This window comes from Lycium barbarum, chromosome 10 (genome assembly GCF_019175385.1).
Source record: "Lycium barbarum isolate Lr01 chromosome 10, ASM1917538v2, whole genome shotgun sequence".
NCBI lineage: Eukaryota > Viridiplantae > Streptophyta > Magnoliopsida > Solanales > Solanaceae > Lycium > Lycium barbarum.
In genome coordinates, this window is record NC_083346.1 from 119546217 (window position 1) to 119568294 (window position 22078).

At 32.7% G+C, this 22078-nt stretch overlaps 1 long non-coding RNA gene and 1 pseudogene across 2 annotated transcripts; one reads left to right on the plus strand and one right to left on the minus strand.

The window, feature by feature from the left end:
• Positions 1–885: 885 nt before the first annotated feature.
• Positions 886–6417, minus strand: LOC132615138 (uncharacterized). 2 transcript variants are annotated; one of them, XR_009572592.1, is made up of 3 exons: positions 6226–6417; positions 2149–2204; positions 886–1199 (listed from the first exon to the last, which is right to left on the minus strand). It is a non-coding gene; the product is annotated as an uncharacterized LOC132615138 (long non-coding RNA). The 2 variants fall into 2 exon arrangements; XR_009572593.1 differs by lacking the exon at positions 6226–6417 and adding an exon at positions 2547–3778.
• Positions 6418–10989: 4572 nt separating this feature from the next.
• LOC132613405 (UPF0481 protein At3g47200-like) lies at positions 10990–16430 on the plus strand (annotated as a pseudogene).
• The last annotated feature ends 5648 nt before the right edge of the window (positions 16431–22078 follow it).

The window sequence follows — 22078 nt, forward strand, 5'->3', positions numbered from 1 at the left end:
TTATTTTGTTTGCATATCAAAACGTTTAAAGTAATTAGTAAAATATGCTTTGGTTGTACTCAAAGTTACATTTTAGTCTTAAAATATGATATTATTTTGATTATAGGTAAAAATTTAGGGTGGGTGGTTTTGGGAGGGGCGGGGGATGCAGAGATAGATGAGGATGTTTATATTTTGAATTAATTTCAAGGATGTTTTTCGGTGTATGTAGTAGTGCTAGTGTTCCCAAGTCCAACCTCTGTGTATTCTTGAGGATACCTATTCTGCAAGGCTAGAAATGCAGTGCCAAGAGAGGAGATGTTGAATGATTTGGATTGGTAACTCTTTTCCATTTGGTTTAATACAAAACAAATCTTTTCCCAATACCATTTCTTACTAGAGCATGGTAGAGCACGTTTTATGTTGTGAATGTGAGTTAGTCAAAGTAATTGTTCCAAATACAAACCCTATATACCTTGCCAAGGCTTCATTTCAAGGGGCGGGAACCAACAAAAATGCCCTGATTATTCTTTTCTAAACCCCCTCCCTTATACTCCCATTTTTTTAGCAGCATCATACCAGTACCCCTTATATGCTTTTCAAAAAGGGAGATATCTTCTCAGGCTTCTTTTTTCCCTACTTTTATTTTCTTCCCAAAAAGGGAGGATTTATATACATGTATCTTATATGAATAAACTATTCATTATCTATTAATCATAATTAGTTAGCATGTAATTTTCACATCAATTGTGATTAATCCTCATCTTATTGTCACGCCCCGAACCATGGCCTGGACGTAACACGGCACTCGGTGCTTGACTGCATGTGACCGAGCGAACCACATGGCTTGCTGAATCATCATGATACATAACATAAGCGGAATATAACACGAATGCATGATGAACCTTTATAAAACGCAGTAAGTCATAATGCTTAATAAAATACTTGTTTAAACATGAGTGCGAAAATAACATGAATGAGCCAAAATGGCTATACGACTCCGAATGTCTGACATGACATAACTGACTTGCCTAGTCTATGAAACCTCTAGCAAGAGTCTGAACATAAAACGTACTTGTTGGAACAAGGCCCCCAGCATACCTTAGATGCATAACTAATCATAAACAAAAGTTAACTAAACCCCGAATGAGATGGGGCTCACCAATAAGCTGGTACGTGCAGATCCTAATGAGCAGAGGCGTCGTCCTGTAAGTTCGTACCTGCATCGTGAAATGCAGGCCCCCGGGCAATAAAAAAGGGACGTCAGCACATTGAATGTACTGGTATGTAAAACAACTGAAAGAAATAACATGGGACATGGAATAACATGATAAGAACTGAAACTGAAAACCTGAACATGAACATGAGCATGAGTACATATATATATATATATATATATATATATATATATATATATATATATATATATATATATATATATATATATATATATCATCAGTAAATCATGATAAGTAGGGAGAGCAATAACTTATAACCGATCCATGGTCTGGTGCTTGCGTCCCGCCAGCAGAACACTCAGTCCTTGCCAGGGAACATGAGATTTGATAAAATATGAAAGGATCCAGTTATTATGAGAGATCGTCCGGGACATGGGTGGAACGATCCTCAACCTACGGTGGCTACGTAGTTTCAGGCTATCTGAAGCCCTCCTCGGTAATTAATGCAACTCTCAAAACATGAACATGTAAAATAGTGGCACTTGCTGCCCATGGTATATTATGAATCATAACTTGCTTGTATAGTTTCATAAGATAACTTGTCATAGTCTTGCAAAACATGTTTTTGGTTCATGAGTAATAACAATAGTTCGAAATCATATATATATATATATATATATATATATATACTTGTCTTGAAAACATGCTTGTAACTTGCTGGATGAAATCATAAAGTTTCATATAAACATAATGAGAACACATGAGGAAGAATTCATGATTCATGGATTAAGCTAGGATTCCTAATAACCGTAATGGAAGATTAGGAATACAATAACGAATATAGATACAAAATTCATGTACATAAATACATAATTACGGGCTACCAATATGTTGGGTTTAATGCCCTAGGATTTGAACTTCATGAATTTTATGAAACGGGTCATGGGGAAGAACATAGAGATTCTCACATGTGGATGGAAGTTCTACATACCTTAACTTCCCGCTTTTGAGCGTATCACAATGTCCTTCAATCCCTTCAACTTCAATCTATAGCAATACAAGTCATAGGGATTCTATATTAGCAACAATATCAATGTTTTGTTCATCTAAGCATTTTATCAAACACTTGGTGGGCATGAAGTTCCATAACCTTCATTAATGGTGTTTTCTTCACCCCAATCCCCATTCTATTACTTCTAGATAATTCTACAATCTCAATTAGATGTAATTAACATCATTCTTCATCACCCACATGAATACAACTATCCCAAGTCAACAATCCAAAAACTCTAGCATAGTTTATATAATTCTCTTTATCAAACCCATTTATTATTCTCCCAAGAATTCATCAATTCATAACTATAAATGATTAGGGAGTAGAAACATTACCTTTTATGAGTAGTCACCACGAAAACAACATCCCCAAGTTCGATTTTTAGCTTAGAACGACGGCAACAACTTGTACAACACTTTATCCTTCACGAGCCTCGGGATTCGGGGCCTTCAACTTGGTTGATTCTCTACTTTCTCTCTCTAACTCTCCTCTCTCTCTCTCTCTATCTATCTCTAAAATCTGAAAATATGAGAAAATGGGGATGCTAGGGTTGAGCATTTCCCTTAAATACCAAGGGGAAATGGGTTTGACCCGACTTGAAATCGGGTTGGGACCTTTCTGTATTAAAACGTCCATATATCCCTATTTCGATGTCACATGTAGGCCCAAGACCTATGGTTGGAAAGGTATTTCAATTATCTACAACTTTAATTCTTTGAGTTTTCCCAAATTCCCAATTTATGATAGGGTTATGGCCTCTCGAAGTCAAGTGACCCGAAACGTACTTAACGGACCAAAGGACGCCCCATGTTACGGCCCCGTAACACGAAGGATGGACCGTAACTTGGGACCGTTCCTTAGTGAAAATTTCCAGTGAGTTTATGGAAAATTTTGGGACGTTACGGCTCCATGTTACGGTCCCGTAACACGTGTTACGGCCCGTAACGTCCACCGTAACACAGGTAGAATTTCCAGCGAAGATGGGCTTCAGTAAAATGGGCATAAATCTTTGAACAGATGTCCGTTTGACCCCCATAATATACCGTTGGAAAGCTATTTCAAATCTCTACAACTTTCAAAGAGGAATTTTTCCCAAATTCCTAATTAATAAAGGGGTTATGGTCGTTGGAAGTAATACCTTCTATAAATTCACTTGCAAACATGCCCCGTAGAGTGGTTTTCAACTTTACTTTGCCCAAAGACTCTTCTCATGTCTTAATTGGGTTTCAAACACCATTTATACACTACTCAAATTGGATTCATTATACCCCCGTCTTATGAGTCAAATCTTAACCCAAATGCACGAGGTGTTACACTTATAGTTGAGATAACTTGATTGGTGCAAGTTGTTTCCCCAGTTAAATTTTATTACAATATGCTCATGTCACAAACTAGACGTCACAATTCGTAACATCCGAGATAAAATTTATAAAAATAGTGCCACCGCATGTTTACTATTGGAACTGGAAATGTCAAAGGCAATAATGCAATATTATAAAAGAATTGGAAAACTTTAGTTTTTTTCTGCTGAACTAGACATGAAATCCAAGAATAAATATTGACTTGAAACTTAATTAACTAGTTAAAACTTTATTCTATGATGCTTTTCTTAGTTAATGTCATTACACTTTATTCTATGATACCTAAAGCTTTATTTGTTCAATGATACCATTTTCTTTGCGTAAGTTATTCTATGATACTTTTCTTGAAGTGATATTATTTCACGTTAGTAATATTGGCAGGCTTGCAATCATACAAAAGAAAATCTATATATAGTACTAAGGTCTATTGAGCATCAACATCATTTTCTTCTTTGGCTTCCTACACTTCTGTATTTTCCATCTCTCATCCTTCAAAAAAGTCAAGCAAAGAATAACTGAAGAAGAAACTCAAGTATATACACTCCAATTAGTCCACTTTTGAATTTACGAACAGCCAAACCAAAGAGTTAATTAGCTTTAAATGTTTTATACAACATCTGACATAGTTTGTGTTGCTGTTAGTTTTTCTAGTAATTTTAAGGGAATAAAAAATAAAATATAAGGATGTTAAATATTATTGCATTTGTTCCAATTTATGTGATATTGCTCAGATTTCGGGAGTCAAATCATTAAAAATAATGTGGCGGACGTTTTACATATGCCTGGCGAAGCGTAAGGTCTAAGGCAAGGGGCGTAAGCCCCATGGGTAATTGATTGTTAGTATTTCATAAAATAATTTAATTACAATAAATATTTTTAATGTAAATAAATGAAACATAAAAAATAAGCCCCATGGTTTTTTTTGCATAAAATATTTAAAGTTAATAAGAAAGGTATTTACGTAATTTAACTTTTAAGTTAGGGAGTTCATGCTTTTAATATAGTACTAGTCTCTCGGCACGTGTATGCCGAGTTAAGTAATACTATACATTTTTTTTAATTCAAATTGTCCACATAATGCAAAGTGAGATTATTTTCCAAGTTCACCTCTTCCTTCTTTCAATTTTCTGTACATAATTGAGGAAGCCTTTCACATGTTTAGTCATTAGACCGCTGGCAGACACTAAAAAATGCAAATCTTCAATTTGATATATTTTTCATTCCCTGCCTTTAGTTAAATATTTGTCTTAAACTCCTCTCGGTGTTTGCAAATTTTTAGATAAGTTGATGAACCTCATCATATTCATTCATGGTTAAGGTTACCTCATGATGCAATCAATTGGAACAGAGACACCACGACCATGGAAAAACCTTTAGAATGTCGCTTACACCATTAAATTGATTATATGAAGATAGTATTTTCCTTCTATACAGAGTCTCGACATTCAATTGATCTTTAGACCATACTCATAAAGAAAGAACCAAACCTGGAAAGAAAATCTTGAAAAGCCTTATATCATTACCATAAAGAAAGAAAATTCTCATAAAAATAATAAGTTATACCCAAAGATAGTCTTTAGCAGCACACAATCATGTGAAAAGTAATCAAGCAAAATAAGAATGGAATCTGAAAGCATAGATCATCTTAACCAAAAAATAAAAAATACCCACAATTTGTTTCACTCTCAAATTCAAAAAAGAGAACTCAAAACTCAAAAATAAAGATCAGAATACATACTATAGAAAAGAGGAACACGCACAAAAACATAAAGAAATACAAACATATACAGAGTCTTAAACAACACAGATCATCATCCAATAAACAAAAACTAATTATTCCACTCAAAAATTGAAAACAGAGAACTAAAAGGTCACAAAAGTAAATTTAAATAAACAAAATAAAAAAGATAACATGTACAACAACATGAAGAGAGACAAATGGTAGAGGAAGATTAAAGAAATAAGTAAAGAAGAAATATAACCCAGTTTTTGTAGCATTCGTCTTGTTCACTTTGTATATTTTGATATCATAAATCTCTTTGACTATTAAAAACTGCAGCAACTATTTTGTACGTTGATTTAGAATCTTATCATTCTAGTAGACCAATAAGACATCATACAGAGGTCCAAAAGGGCTCTGAGGCCAGTTCCTAGTTGAACTTACTTTTTGGCCGAAATTAGAATCTCATTTTTTTGGGTTAATGAATGTCTAACTTTTATATACTTTTAAACCGAAGGCAGCAAAACAGCATAAAAATGTAAGGGCGTAAAAATTCAAATTCAGATCAACTCGAAGCATCTTTAAATTAAAACGATTTTGGAGAACAAAATTCACTTAAAAACAGCAACAAATTGTATAGAAAGATTTATAAACCAACTGTAATATGATTACAGCAGTGGAAAAACAGAGACAAGGAGGAGCATGACAAATGTGTACATATATGAATTTTATAGTAGATAAATAAGAACTTAAAACTCAACTTCGGCAGAGATAGACTTGGCCTAAGTGTTAGCCGTGAAAATAGATGTAAGGAATAGTTATTAATGACGCCTAAAAGATGGCCATCAAGTACATTTTTGGGATAAACTATGAGAAGAAGATGACTAATAGAAAAATATAAAAAGATTACTGAAGGAGAGTAAGAGGCCATACCGAGAATATCTAAGAGTGAGGGAAAAGCGCAATAGGGCATTCTTGTTTTAAAAGAAAGCAGAAATTAAACGGTGCGATTCTCGGATGGTGATCATTGGTGAAGTTCGGAGGAACTTCTCTAGCCACAGGACTCTTCAAGCAGGCAGTACAGTCTGTATTTGTTGGATAAGGCGTCTCTCCAGAAGTCTTTGGTGTATCTTCAGAATATTTGCGGCGCGCATTTGTAGGTTTTAAAATTTAGTTTATACGGGCTAGGGGTAATTTCGTAATTTGAATAATTTCGTTTTAATAAATAAATTGAGGGTATTTATGTAATTTAACTTTCAAGTTAGAGAGTTCAAACTTTTAATATAGTATAGATAGATAGATAGATGTGTATATATATGTATATGTATAGACAGATAGATAATTTTAACCTTCTTATTATCAATGTAAAAGAAAATACAATCTTGATTAATTCACTCTTTTTTTATTAGAATTCTTCTAGTTAATTGATTTATCAAGATATCGCATTAGACAAATTATATAATAATGCATCATCACACTCTAATCATGAATTTCAATTGCAAATCACTTACCTTAATGATATTTCGACCATACAATGGATAGTATAATCAGGTGTATCCCATAGAATTCAACAAGTTTTTCGAATTGTAAACTAATAGGAACAACAACAACATTTCAATAAATAAAACCCAATTTAATTGGTATATAGTTTGAATAAATTTGAAAATGAGTAATTAATGTTAAAGGTAAAATAAATAAAAAAATTGTCTTTCTCTTGATATGCAAAGTGAAAAAGTGAAAGTGAAAATTTATTCTTAGGCCCTGTTTGTCCATAGATACAAAAAAAAAATCACTTTTTTTGGAATTTGGAGTTGGAGTTGTGTTTGGCCATAGTTTTTGAAATTGTAGTTTTTGATGAAATGTAGTTGTAAAAAAGTGAAAAAAGTGAAAAATTTTGAAAAACAAGTTTTTGGAGTTTTTGGTATTCCGGAATACAACTTCAACTTGTATTTAGAATTCTTATGGCCACACGCTGAAAAGTGAAAAAAAAAATCTGGAATAAAGTGAATAATTCTTATGCCAAACGCCTACTTAGTATATTCCTATACGTGACATGCATTCATTGGGTTGGCGTAGAGATTAATATTTACTTGTTAGAAAGGTGCAAAACTTCTGCTCTTCATCACCATAGATCTTTAATTTTCCTCGTTGACCTATGATTGTATTACTCCATATATTATGATGATAATATAGATTAAGACTTCAGATTGTTTTTCCAAAAAAAAAAAAAGTCTTTCGAGTGTTTGTAGTAATCTCATTCCTCTAATTATCCTCTTATAAATAAGGTACCACCTTCTCATCCTTAAACACAAGCAAGAGGAACAAGGAAAAGAAGAGGCGGCTAAATAAACCAAAGAGCTAGGCAACTTTTTGCATTTCTCATTTTGTAACAATAACAACGACATACTCACTGTAATTCCACAAGTGGAGTCTGAGAAGGGTAGAGTGTACGCAGACCTTGCCCCTATCTCTCAAGATAGGAAGGTTGTTTCCAAATGACCCTCGGCTCAAGAGGCATTTCTCATTCTGTGATTTATTCAATAAAATTAATTAAATTCCTCAAGTTACAATGTTGTGATTAGCATTTAGCCATTTGTAATATAGTTCATCTTTAGTTAGTAGAACTATGAACTTTTTACATAAAAGGAAGTCTTTTGCAGGGCCGACTTTAGGGGAAAGTCATTAAAGCAATGGAAAATTTACTTGTCATAGCTACCTCTAAGACTTATTTATGAATAATAACTATCTTATTTTTCATTTAATTTTTGTAGCTTTATTTTTCCAAAATTACATTTCATAACTAGTTTTGAAATACATGTACCTCTCTATCTTCTCCCTCACTACACATTTAAGATTTGTCATCTTCTCCAAACCCTAAAAAAAATAATCTCTCCTTTCCCTCACTGCCGCCTCTCTATCTCTCTCCCTTTCTCTATCTCTGGCCTCTCCTCTCCTCCCCCTCCCTCCCTTCTCCATCTCCACCACCGTCAACACCACTACTACCATCTCCATCTTCGAACTCAAAAAGCTTAAAGTTCTAGTTGTTCAGATCTGAACTCCATATGTGATTTCTCGCTGATTCATACATTTGCTGCTTACTAGCCCATGATAACTTCTTTGTTACACATTTCATACTGTCACGGTGGTTGTCGTTTTTGCGAGTTCTTCACGTTGGTCTTTAGTGAGGAAGATGATTTTCATTTTGTATTTCATTGTATTTAAATGTATTCATTTTTTGTGTGTAAATATAATGAATGTTCCAAATATAGAGCCTCATTTTTACTCTACTTTGTTGGGTTTTATTTTGTATTTCGTAATTATATTTCAATGTATTCATCTTTTTTTTGTTGTTGTAAATATAGTGAATGTTCCAAATATAGAGCCTAAATTTACTCTACCATGTCTCGCGTTCTTTGTATTTCTCTGTATTTCATAATATTGAAATACATGTGTTCTTTGTATTTCTCTGTATTTCATAAATAGTGTCCTATTATGGAAGTTATGCATGATTTATAGGAAAATTTAATTTGATTTCCCAGAATTTAAAAAAAAAATATGTTCCAAAAATAGAGCCTAAATTTAAGCAAAAAATAGAGCCTAAATTTAATTTGATTTGAGTGAAATATGGTTGATTTAATTTTACTTACTATTTAAAAAGGAAAATAATATTATGTTCCAAAAAATGTAGCCTATTTTTTCTCTCAATTTTTTTTTTTAAAAAAATATGTTCCAAAAATAGAGCCTAAATTTACTCTAACGTGTTTTGTATTTCTCTATATTTCGTTATATTTCACTGTATTTCAAAATGCGAGATACAACTGAAATACAGCCAAAAGTAGCTATGAATTATAAATCTTCAACTTATAGCTATAACTAGTTAGAACATATTAAAAGGTAGCTATTTGTGTAAGTTTTACTAAAGCAATTGCTTTAGGTCCCCCCAAATTGAAGGCCCCAAAATTTTATTTTTTACGAGTATATTATAAAACTATGAATAAAAGAGACTATATTATAAAACAGACTAGATTTTATATTTCTTTTCTTGAAAAGTGATAGGTTATTGAAATAAATAATTCAAATTTTATACTTTTTTGGTTCCCATTTAGGTAACATGCTTTTCTTATTAGTCAGTTTGAAAAAGAATGACATTTTTCATATTTAATAAAAATCTAATTTTAAACTTTTCGTTCAACCTTAATGAAATGATTTATAGTCACAAAATTTCTAATAACTTGCTTCAGACCACAATTTGCAAAAATCTTTCTTTTCTCTTAATTCCGCGCACAGTCATACATCTTCACATGAAATAGAGAGTAATAAATGTTATGCAATATACAAAAATGAACAATGTGATGACGACTTTGATAATTTTTTAAAACATCTTCACATGAATTAGAGAGTAATAAATGTTATGCAATATATAAAAATGAACAATTTGATGATGACTTTGATAATTTTTAAAAATAGAAGTCTCTTGTAGAGTTGAGTATTTCTTGTAAATAGTGGATTAAACCTTTTTTTTTTACTTCAAAATAGATTGAATTATTCTAAATGTTTGAAATTGTTTTGACATCTATTTAATTAGTGGTACAAAATTGAGATTATTAGACTACGAAAATTTATAAATAAATTATCGTAACCGCCAATAAATGTTTCTTATACAAGTATTTATTTAAATTGGAATGGATAGAGTTACTAAATATCTCAAATGGTGGAAGGTAGCATGTAACAAAGTGAATATTAATCTAGATAAGTACAAAATGATCCATATACCATCTTTACAAAAAAAAAAAAAAAAAAAAAAAAAAGAGGGAAAGAATTCGAATAAGACTATATAAAATTTATTAAATAAATTTAAGGCTTCTTATAAATATTTGACTTTACGCTACGGATATGGTTGAGCCACCCCTCCCCTTTTGATATGTTTATGGTTGTGTTTCATTGGAATGGCGTGCCATTTAAGTTTTAAAATTTTGTTGTTTATGAAAAAAAAAAATAGCTTTTCTGTTAGCTTCCGTACATTGCAACACTAAGAAATTAATAAATATGTAGGTTGTGTTTGGTGTGGAGGAAAACATTTTTCGGAAAATATTCTCCAATTTTCGCATGTTTGGCTGATCAAGTTTCTCTAGAAAAACAAATTCCTTAAAAATGAGAAAATTGACTTCCCTAATGAAAGTAGGGAAAACAAGTTTCATAAGTGACATTCTGAGTTCATTGTTTCTTTTCCACCCACCCAACGCCCCCAATCCCCACCCCTTGACCCCGCCATCCCCGACCTTATTCCACCCCATTGTGTTTTCCTAGATTACATATAAACGCTCTTGCAATAATAATTTTTGCTTATTTACCAAACACCAAAAAATAAATAAGAAAGTCACTTGTTTTCCAAGAAAATATTTCCCATGAAAAGCATTTCCCTTCATACCAAACACACCCATAGGCTGTGCTTGTTATGGAGGAAAATGTTTTCTAAAATGTTTCCATGTTTAGTTTGGAAAAACATTTTTTTTTTCTGAAAATTTTTTTCTTAAAATAAGGAAAATCCCATGCCTTTTTTTTCTTTCTTTTTGTTGAAATAGATTGGTTTGAAACTGGCCATCTATGATTTGAATAAAAGAGTTTGATACATTGCCGTTTTTAACCATATTATTTATTTGGTTTTGGAACTACAGTTCAAGAAGTTATCTAAGAGGAATGGAAGACAATAATCAGACTCTTCAAATTCCACTACTGGATCAAACAAATGAAGTTACAAAGGATGAGGTATCTCTTTAATCCCCCCGGTCACACACATAGTAAAATCAGAAGCGGAATCAGGATTTCATGACTTTATGAATTTTGAATTTAAGAACAATGATGCAAGTAATAATTGAGTCATGTGTGTATGTATGTATGTATATATGTGTATATATATATATATATATATGTATACATACATACATACACTATTTAAGAAAAAGCTACGATTAGCCAGAACCCATATTTGGGCTTCTAAGCCCTCTACCTCCGCCCCAATAGAGTATAAATTTAGAGGAAGAATAATGTTTTTTTGTGCGGATTGACCTTCAAAGGCGTTGGTCTTTAATTTTTGCCCCTCAAATTATTGGTCTTTAATTTTTGTCACTCGCTTAAAAAAGTAGTTGAAAATACCCCGAGATTCTAGGTTCGAATTGCAGCTCAGTAAAATATATATATATATATATCGTAAGACAAGATTTCGCTAAAGTTCTGTCTTATAAGGTAGAATTTAGTTATGTCTTAAGGCAAATTCTAGCTTATAAGGCAGTAACTTAGTTATGCCTTAGGACAAAAGTTTGTCTTGCGATTTTTTTTTTTTACTAGTCAGGGTTCGAATCCAGGGGTATTTTCGGCCACTTTTTAAAGTGAATTAAAGACAAATATTAAAGATCTCCAATTTGATGGGCAATAATTAAAGACCACCCCAAAATAGGGACAATCATGCAAATTGCCTAAGAATAATTAATCATAAAAAGCCCTAGGGAATGAAGTTAGATGAGCTGCTAATTTAGTTAGGGCAATTCGCAGGAATGTCCTTATTTTGGGATAGTCTTTATTTTTTGTTCATTAAATTGGTGGTCTTTAATTTTTGCCCTTTGTTAGAATTCTTTGGCTTCGGGTTCGAACCCCGCTTAGTCAAAAATTTTAAAAAAATCACAAGGTAGAGTTTGGATTCGCAAGGCACAGGTTTGCATGATTCGGGGCAAAACTCTGCTTTTGCCTTCAAAACTATGCCTTAAAGGCATAATTTTAAGGCAGGGTGTAAAAACTTGCCCCATCCAGTCCATTTAAAGAGGTAATAGCTTAGCATGAATAAATCTAGGCCAACTACTTAAAGACCAATGGAGCAACTTTGAAATTCTTAAATCAGTAGTCAATGTTTGTTTAGGTACAAAATTTTGGGACATCCACAACAACATTTTCCAAGTGTAAAAGGCAGAGAGGAGATAGCCAAAAATTTGGGAGCAACATCTCCACACAAAAGAAATAAATATGATTCGTAATCATGAATACAACGAAGCTTTGGCGCAACTTAAGGCAAAATTTTGCCTTCAAAACTGAGCTGAGGTTCGACCCAGACCAAGTGAAGGACAAAAATTAAAGACCACAAATTTGAGGGACAAAAATTAAAGACCACCCCCAAAGAAGGACAATCCGCGCAAAAAAAAATGATTTAGTTAATTGTTCTCCTTTATAAGCTAGGTAATATTTAAAATTAGATTTGAACAGGGGTGGCAAAATTAGTTCAGCCCATTTTGACCCGCCTAATTCAGCAGATCTAAGTATATTACATTTATAACTCTCTATTTGGAACCTTCACCTTTTTTTTTTACTCTTTTTTGTTTTTTGTTTTTAATGTTGAGCTCCTAATTCTTTTTTCCTTTTTGACTTCAATTACACAATACATGTTTTTATTTTTTTTAATTGTTTGATTACATAGGGGTAGAGGAAGGGGAATTGGGAAGAGGGATTACAATTGGGGATTCGAGCCCTCACCAACAAGGTGAAAGTTCAGGTAGCCAACAAACTGAGCTACTAGATCCCTACGTGTTTGTGAGCATGTAGAATTTTTCTATATAAACTTAAAAAAAAAATGTTTTCCTATATAATCAGTCCTTGATTTCATTGGTAACAATATAAGCAAATTATCGTTCGCCAAGAGGGGGAAAAAGTTACTCCTCTGTCCTGTTTTATGTGACGATATTTGAATGAGCTCCGAGTTTAAGAAAGAAGAACTTTTGAAATTATGAACTAAAATAAGTGATAATCATTTGTGTGACTGTAAATTATATCATTAAAGATAAAATAAAAAGTTTATAATTTTTTAAGATATATATGTGTGTGTGTTTGTTTTGCTAACTTATTACATGAAGAAAGCATATTAGGAATGTACCCATTTTTTATTTTATTAAAATGCCCTTACTATCTCAATAGTAAATGGGGGCTTTTCTGTCTTTTACAAAAAAAAAAAATTATTAAGGTCAAGCCATTCCCTCCCATTCTTCGTCTTCCCGCTCTGTCTTTTTTTCTTTTCTTCCAATGTTCCTTCCTGTTGCACTAAAATCCATTTTCGTGGGTTCAATAAGATAAGTGTATAGCCTTTGATGATATAAACTTCTTCCTTTTTGGACAAAACAGTTAGGCCAAAAAGCATTCAACAAGCAAAAGTCCCAAAACTACACACTGTTATAGTGTTGGAAACTTTTCTATCCTATGGCTTCAGATATTATTTTCGTTTTACTTTTGTCCAACTACAAATTTTTATTAGCTGGTTCTGTTCTTGGTCGTATGAACATTAAAGCTTGGATGAATTTTCTTCTTCTTCTTTGGCTTATTTTCTGTTATACGGTTGTGGATTTCAGCATTTGGGGCAGTGAATTCTTCGACCACCGGGTGTTGGGAATAAAATAGATCCGCAAAAACAATATTCACGGTATTAGTGATAAACGCGGAATACTAACTTATGGTTAAATCAGTAAGAATAAAATGCAGCAATAATGACACTAAAATTTTACGTGAAAACCCTTCTGAATAAGGAAAAAACCACGGTCAAGAAGAGCAGCTGATATCACTATAATAAGGAATTTTACACTGTGTAGTAATGAGTATAAATACTCCTAAGATCACTACACCCTGAAAAGAAAACACATTTTTTATTTTCGCACCTCACTATAATATCACTCACACTCTATTTTTCTTCACAGACTATTTTTTTATACAGTCTATGGTATACCTCACTTTGCTCTCACTCAGATGTATTGTCTGAGATTTTAGTGTGTATAGCAAATGATTTTGGTGTATCTTCAAATGATAGAAGACTTCCTATTTATAGAAATGAAATGAACCTATTGATGTCATTAGTGACTCAAGCAAATATTTGACAATTTGCCAAATACAAGAAATATGTTTTCTTCCTCAAAATAAGAGAAGTGTTTTCTTCCCTAAAATAAGGGAGATGTTTTCTTCCTCAAAATAAGGGAGGTGTTTTCTTCCTTAAAATGAGGGAGATGTTTTCTTCTTCAAAATAAATGATGGACCAACACTGGGTGTATCCATTACTCCGATGGTTATGTCATCCACCTGTCTGGTGGAATTTCTGGTTTTAATTAATTTCTTTTCGCTTCCTTTTTGAGTGATGAATTGTAAAAACTCAAATTACTTGAACACAAATCATTAATAAAAAACATGGGTCTTTAAAATTAAATCTTGAAAGCATATCCTGAAATGGAATATATAGTTGACTTCTCAAATACAGAAAATGAGAATAGTTGGGAGCTTTAGGACAATCTCTTTTTCCTTTTAGAATAAAATGACAAAATTATTCTTGAATTTAATGTGGTGGGGGCAAATAGTAAAGGCATTTTAATTAAATAAAAAATAAGTACATTGCTAACCTACTATCTTCATATATATATATATATATATATATATATATATATATATATATATATTTCGCGCCTAAGGTGTCACATACCTTTTATTTCATCAACGGGTAAAAAACAGAGAAACATGCGTTGGGGACTGCAGCCAAACCTCCGCTGAATAAGCAAGGATACAGGAAATATACAACCTTGTGAACAGATTATATAGAGCAAAAAAAAAAAAAAAAAAAAAAAAAAAGATCGACAGATTATAGTGCTTGAAAAATATTTATAGTTAATTTTTCGTTTGAGGTGTCATTCTTTTTGGAATTAACTAAATAGTGATATCACATAAAATTGGAACAGTGGGAGTAATTACTTAAAATTTTCATTGGATGTCCCTGAAGGAACTACTTAAATTTTTTTATTTTGGAAAAGTTGCTGTCCTTTTTCTCTGAATAAAAAGGAGAAAAATTTCATCTGTAGATTTTTTTAGTTGTCTGATCATTTTATAGTGACTATTTATTTGGAAAAGTCGAAAAATGTGACTGTTTTCCATTAATTAACTACAGATAGAAGAAAGGAGGAAAGTAGAGCATATAATCGAGATAGATGAAACACATGGTCAATTGGTCAATAAATCTGCAAATCAAATCTTTGATGAAAGATTTAAGCATTTGGAAAATTCTTCTATCAAATCCACTACTATATTCAAAGTAAATGCGGGGCTACGTGAATCAAATCCAGATGCTTATACGCCAAAGCTGATCTCAATTGGTCCTTATCATAAAAACAATATCGCACTTGGTTCGATGGGAAAGTATAAACTATTGTACCTACGGCAGTTTCTCAAGCGGAAAGAGGGGCTTGATGTGGAAAGTTGCATTAGTGAATTGGAGAAAAAGAAAGCCCACAAACTAAAGTGATATCAAGAGAACCTTGACCATGATATTGTTGCCACATTTTCAGAAATGTTGTTGCTTGATGGCTGTTTTCTGGTTGAGTTTATTCGAGAGAGCTGTGAAGTCAAGCCAAGAGAAGACCAAGTTATCAACTTGCTATGGATGATAGATCAAGTAATTCAAGACATGATGTTACTAGAAAACCGAATCCCCTTCTTTGTTCTCACCATGCTACATGACATAACTAAGCATCCTACAGAAGCAAGCTTCTTATCTATGGTGAGACGGACCTTACTTAGTCTCTTTCCAAGAGTCACATCTATACCCAGAACAGAAATCGACGAGTTAGATGCAGAACGATTCGACCATTTAGTCGATGCGGTACACATGTTTTGTCGCCCATCATATGATACGATCAAAGCTAGATGGACAACGAATGATGCCAGCATGCAAAATGAATGTTGCAAGATTAGTTTTTGTCGCAACATTTTGCAATTAACCAAGTCAAAAGAAATCCCCAAGGTCCTTGGATATCAGCGGTCCAATATTCCAAGTGCAACAAAGCTTTATGAAGCTGGAGTTAGCTTCATAGGATCTGAGGAAGAAAATGATGCGGATAAAACAACATTATTTGATATCAAGTTCGAAAAGGGATCAATGAAAATCCCTTGTTTCAGAATCGATTATACTATGGAGTCCTTTGTAAGAAATTTGATGGCTTATGAGCAACTCTCGTCTAAGGTATATCATTTATTTTCGAGTTATGGTTATGCGATGAATCAACTTATAACTCACATAAAGATGTGAGTTTTCTTCAATCGCGCAGGATCACCCTCAACAATCTAGGAGATGATGGAAAATTTGAACATATTGAAATTTTTTAGAGGGGAGTTTTAGAGTTAATAAAAAATCTGGAATCCCAAGAGAAATAAAGAAAATGCTCAAGGGACCAAGGTCACTATAGACTCAAGAATAACCACGGCCCGACATTTGAGGACGAATTAATTCATTGACTATTTGCTATCTTCCACTGATTAGCTTAGTCCATCATATTGACATACAAGAACAATTTACCTAGAGCTTTTGCCTCTACTTGAATTTGATCACTAATTCACCCGTTCTGGATGAATTCCAACATTATCTTAATTTATGCATTAAGGTCTACGTTAACTCTACCTTCCTTAGATCCCACTTGTGTGATTACATTGAATATGTTGTTGTTGTTGTTGTTATTTTTGTAATTTATGCATTTTGATCATTTCATGCCACTCTTAACTTCTTAAAATAATATCGACATGACTAACTGATGAGGAAGAAAACAAAATTAAAAACAAACGTGAAAAATATAGCTATTGATCTGCCCTCTTTTAATTAATTCCCGTTTATTGTTTTCACAGTTCTCGTTAAGCCAAACAATTAGAATTTGCTAAGTATCTGAAGGAGAGTAAGAATACTTATTTTTAACAAACTAGGACTTTAATTGCTCAAAATTATTTTTAAGAGACTATTTTAAACTTACCACACAATGGCATATTTGTTCAAAAAATGCACAACTTTGCCCTTCTTTTCTCTTTCTTTCAGTCCTACTTACGAAAAAGAGTAAGATTTGCATCTGTCCTTTTAAAAAAAAAAATTATATTTTATATTCGTTATGTTTTTTTTAATACATTTGCCTTTATCATTCATTTTGGACACATACTTACCCAGCCCTAAACCGTTAAATATTCGTTGCAAACACTATAACCACAATACTACAACTCCATCTTCTAACTCCAACTTTAAAAATTCTAAATAAAGTGAAAAATATTTGTTGTTCATGGCCAAACGCCTACGTGATAGCTAAAAAGAGTCAGATTTTCATCTTTATTGTTCAAAAAAAAAAAAAGAAGATTATATTTATCTTTCGGTATACTCTTTTTAATATATTTGTCTTTATTATCCAACTTTGAGCCCATATTTACCCTATGTGAACATTTTGTCCCAATTTATATTTGGTTATCACTAATCTTTGGGTACGCGCTTTGCGCGTGTACCCCATAGCAATGCGTACAAAATTTTAAAAAATTACACAAGTAATTATATGCTTGAGCTATAAAATAGAAATTAAAAAAAATTATATATTTCTAAAAATGATGAACAACAACAACAAACCCGTGTACTCCCACAAATGGGGTCTGGGGAGAGTAATATGTTTACCTGTAAAAATGATTAACATTAATATTATTTTTACCTAGCTTAATAAATGAAAAAAATCATGTCCTACGAAAGTCCTTAGAACCGACTTTGTTGTAGATTTTATTGCAATATGTTTATCTTAATGCCTTGCACAAGCTAAATTATTATTTCCATCCAGCCCCTCCCACAAATAAAATCAGGACATCCCAAAGAAAACAACAACATATTGTTATAGTTTAAATGACTTTGAATTTGATGATAAATATTGGGGTACCAAAACATAATTAAATGGTCCAAAATGCAAAGCAGCAAAATTTGGTGAAATACGATGACATACATCATCATTTACAACTTATGCGACTAACTAATGTCCAACGATGTTACCTATTGTTGTAACCAAAGAAATTGCAATATCGCAAATCTATTTATTTATCTATATAGAATAGGAGAGGCAAATCAATGTAGGGATGCCAAGTGTAATCACCTTAGGATGCCAAGTGTAAAAAATATTTAAGATATCTATCTACAATTTTTTTTTAAATGTCAGTTAAGGAAAGTAGGAAAAGATTTCCACCCTCTTTGTGAGGAATTTAAGGCTTGAATTACGGGATTATAGGTGACATAATAATTAGGACAAAAAATTAAATATAATACCTGACATTATACATTTTCAGAAATTTTACATGAAAGTTTAAAACTTAATAATAATTTTTTTTATTCCAGAATGTATCAAAGATATTCCAAGGTAATCTAATGTGCAATTTGATTTGAAATTTCAATACTTTCATTATATGAATATTTAAGTCTTTTTTTAAAAAAAAATTGATATACTCCATTAATATTAAAATGTTTAGAATTAGTTTTAATTTTTGAATTCTCAACAAATTAATTAAAGAGATAAATAGTATTTGCAATTTCAGTATATTTTCAATATGTTGAACGTAAATTCAAAATTTATTTTTTTGAGAGTGGTTAGCTAATTTTAAAATATAAATATCTAAAATTTGAATTTAATAGTTACAGTTTTGGAGATGGTTACAACTGATCCCACTTTATCGTAATAGTAGGAGTTTTCAAAGTTTTAGTGTTCAGAAAGATTTATTTATTCCTTACTCTTACAGAGCAATAAGAAGTCGAAATAAAGAAATTAAAAAAAAAACAGCATTTGGATGCCCATTTGAACTCTTTGGTGAGTTCGTAAGTAAATAGTGTTTGCACCACAAAAATGGTGCCCTGCTCTCTGCCATCTGTTCTTAACCATAAATCATGTGGAGGAATTTGTGTGTGCTTAAGGTTAGACTACGGGCTTTCTCCCAGTTTCAATTGAATCAATTGCAATTCATTGAAAAACCATAACTTATAAATTTATAATGCTGCTCCTGTGGTACTTCTCCTCTCCTAAAAAACTTGGTGTCATCAGAATAGTGTTTCTTTGCGTCAGGTAACAAAGTAGGAAGATAGACAAAGATTTATAAGGTGTTGTGATAATTTATACTAACTTGAATTAATTTAGTTAGATTAATTTTTAATTTTTCCAAAGAGGTGAGATCTCCAGTAAGAAGCAGAGAGGATGATTATCCGCTAATTATTCAAGTCATGCAAGTTTTTTTCCAGTTTAAAGTCTCCTTTGTACAGTGTTATTTCAAATGTACCATCTATTAACTTGAGTGATTGTCACGACCCAGCTAGGGACCGTGACGGGTACCCGGGACTAGCCACCGAGCACCACTCGCTCTAATACTCATCTTACTCATTTAATGCTCTTTTACCAATTTTATACACGAATTGTAGGAAAATCATATTTTATATAGAAACATAAATACTTATATACATTTGCCTCTCGGCCATCAAAATAATATATACATAATAATTACATCTTGTGAGACCATCTGACCCACACTGCGTATCTACGAGCCTCTACTGACATACTAAACATATAAACGGAACAAGACTCCGTCGTGCCCAAAATATGCATATATAACAAAAGAAGAATCATAAACACCTCCGGACAATGGAGTGCTCTCAATCAGCTGACAGCTACTAAGGGTCTGGATCAAGCTCACCTCCCTGTCTACCTATGGGCATGAACACAGCGTCCAAAGAAAACGGACGTCAGTACGAACATTGTACTGAGTATGAGAGGCATAAACAATGAAGAAAGACAGTGATAATATAATGTGAACATCAATATGAAATATCTGAATCTGAATGACAATCATAAAAGAAGTAATGCATGCTGTCTTACTCATACTCATCATAATCTCATATATGCATAATATGCAAGCTGCCCGTCCATATCGGAACGGTGTGATAATCAATAACATTAGCCCGCGTCCAGGCCTCCCGCGTCCGGGGTACCATCTCATGGCGCCCACTAGTGGTGTCTGCCCATGCCAAAAGGTCATGGTGTATCCGTATAGCTGCCCGCCTTGGCGGTGACTGCCCGGCCAACTAGGCGCGGTGTAATATGATCATGACATGCTCATCAAAAATACTTGTAATAATATGCTTATCATAGTACATGCATAAGGCTCAAGATCAACTATACTCTATCGGGGTGGCGTAAGGTCGTGATCCCCCGATTTCATTATGGAGCAATTATTGACATTCTGCCTCACCTTGAAGGAATTAGTACATAAGGTGAGTGTAAGCAATAAATAACATCATTATCAATATGGCATCATCATATCATATCTCTTATCTTATATAGACATTTATGGACTTAGGCTTCTAGCTTTCCGGAAAATAGAAACTCATGAAGAGGAAAAGAACTCATGCTATAGGATTAATGCCATTAGAAAGAAAGGACTAGCCTCACATACCTTTGTCGTTTAGCTATGTTATCGTTCACTTGCCCTCCCCCAATGTCACGTCGTTACCTTCACGGGAGAATTTGTATTAACATTAGTTAATCGATTATAAGAACGCGTCGTAAATTCTAGAGAAAATTGGGTAGCATTTCCCCTGTAAACTTAACAATCCTCAAAATTTCAACTTAGCCAAACATCAATAAAAATACCAACAACAACAATACCAACAATTTCATATCAAACTAGAATTAAATCCATTCTTAAATTACTTCCAAAACAGCCCAATATACATTCTCATACCGATACTTGTATACACTTCCTTATTTTCGTATATACATAGTATAACAACAAGCACAACCACAACAACTACAGCCAATTCCACGATATTCCAGTACACCAAACAATTTATAACGACCACCAAACAATCCATATGATAACAATAACAATTTATCCGATTTCCCGCAATTAATTTCGTATTTCCCATGTCATAATTTAACTATGACCTGGACGAATTTAAATATATCTAATAGAGGAGAATCCTTACCTTATATTCCAAGAAATAATCTTCTTCCACCTTACTTTAATACAAAGAAAGTCCAAATTCAATAACACGGCAACACGAACAACGAGATCAAAATGGTGCCCAACACCCGTATTTTTCTTGAGAAAAACTACACTTTGCTGCCTCAAATTGCAGTGCCATTGCAGTACACTTCGTTGCTATTTAATTTCCAAAGAAGGTTGCTAAGTTGCACAACTTTTCCATTTAAAAGAACCAAAATTATATAGAAAGTCCTGTGCTGCCCACGTATAATATTCATTATATACAATATCATAATTAAATTCTATGGGCAGTGGGGTCCACTCCCTTTTTGACCATTCCATTGTAATAATGATTTTTGTCTTAAAGGTGCCACCATTATACACATATGCAGCAACTAATAATTATTCTACATCAACCTTGTTGAATTTATTCTATTATGCCTTGCTGCCCATTATTTGTTCATAACACGCGTGGAATCTGCCCACGCTAATAATTATCCACTAATCTCAATTAATTCTTTAATCTCCATTACAAATTTCTCACTTAATAGATTGCATACATAATTAATTTCTTAATCTCAATCCATTTAAATAGTAATCATTTTTTATATACTTCATATACCCATTATGATGATCATATAATATAACACTAGTCCACAGCCTCGTTTGCCATACATAAAATATAATTTTTAATCACCGTCGTTACACTTGTTAAGGCCCAAATTATTTTTGGACTTCATTCCTCACATATACCAAGTTCTTGTTTTTCATGCTTAAATATAACCAAATTCTCCGGATTCGGATAAATTTCCTCATGTTGGACGATTCACTTTCCTAGTCCAAAAATACGGAATATCATAGCTTGGACCGTATTTCACTCAAATAAATTTTAAACCTCGACGAAACTTATTTTCTTCTATTTGTTTAACTTCTGATATTTACAACACATCTGTACCATCAATCTAACCACCTA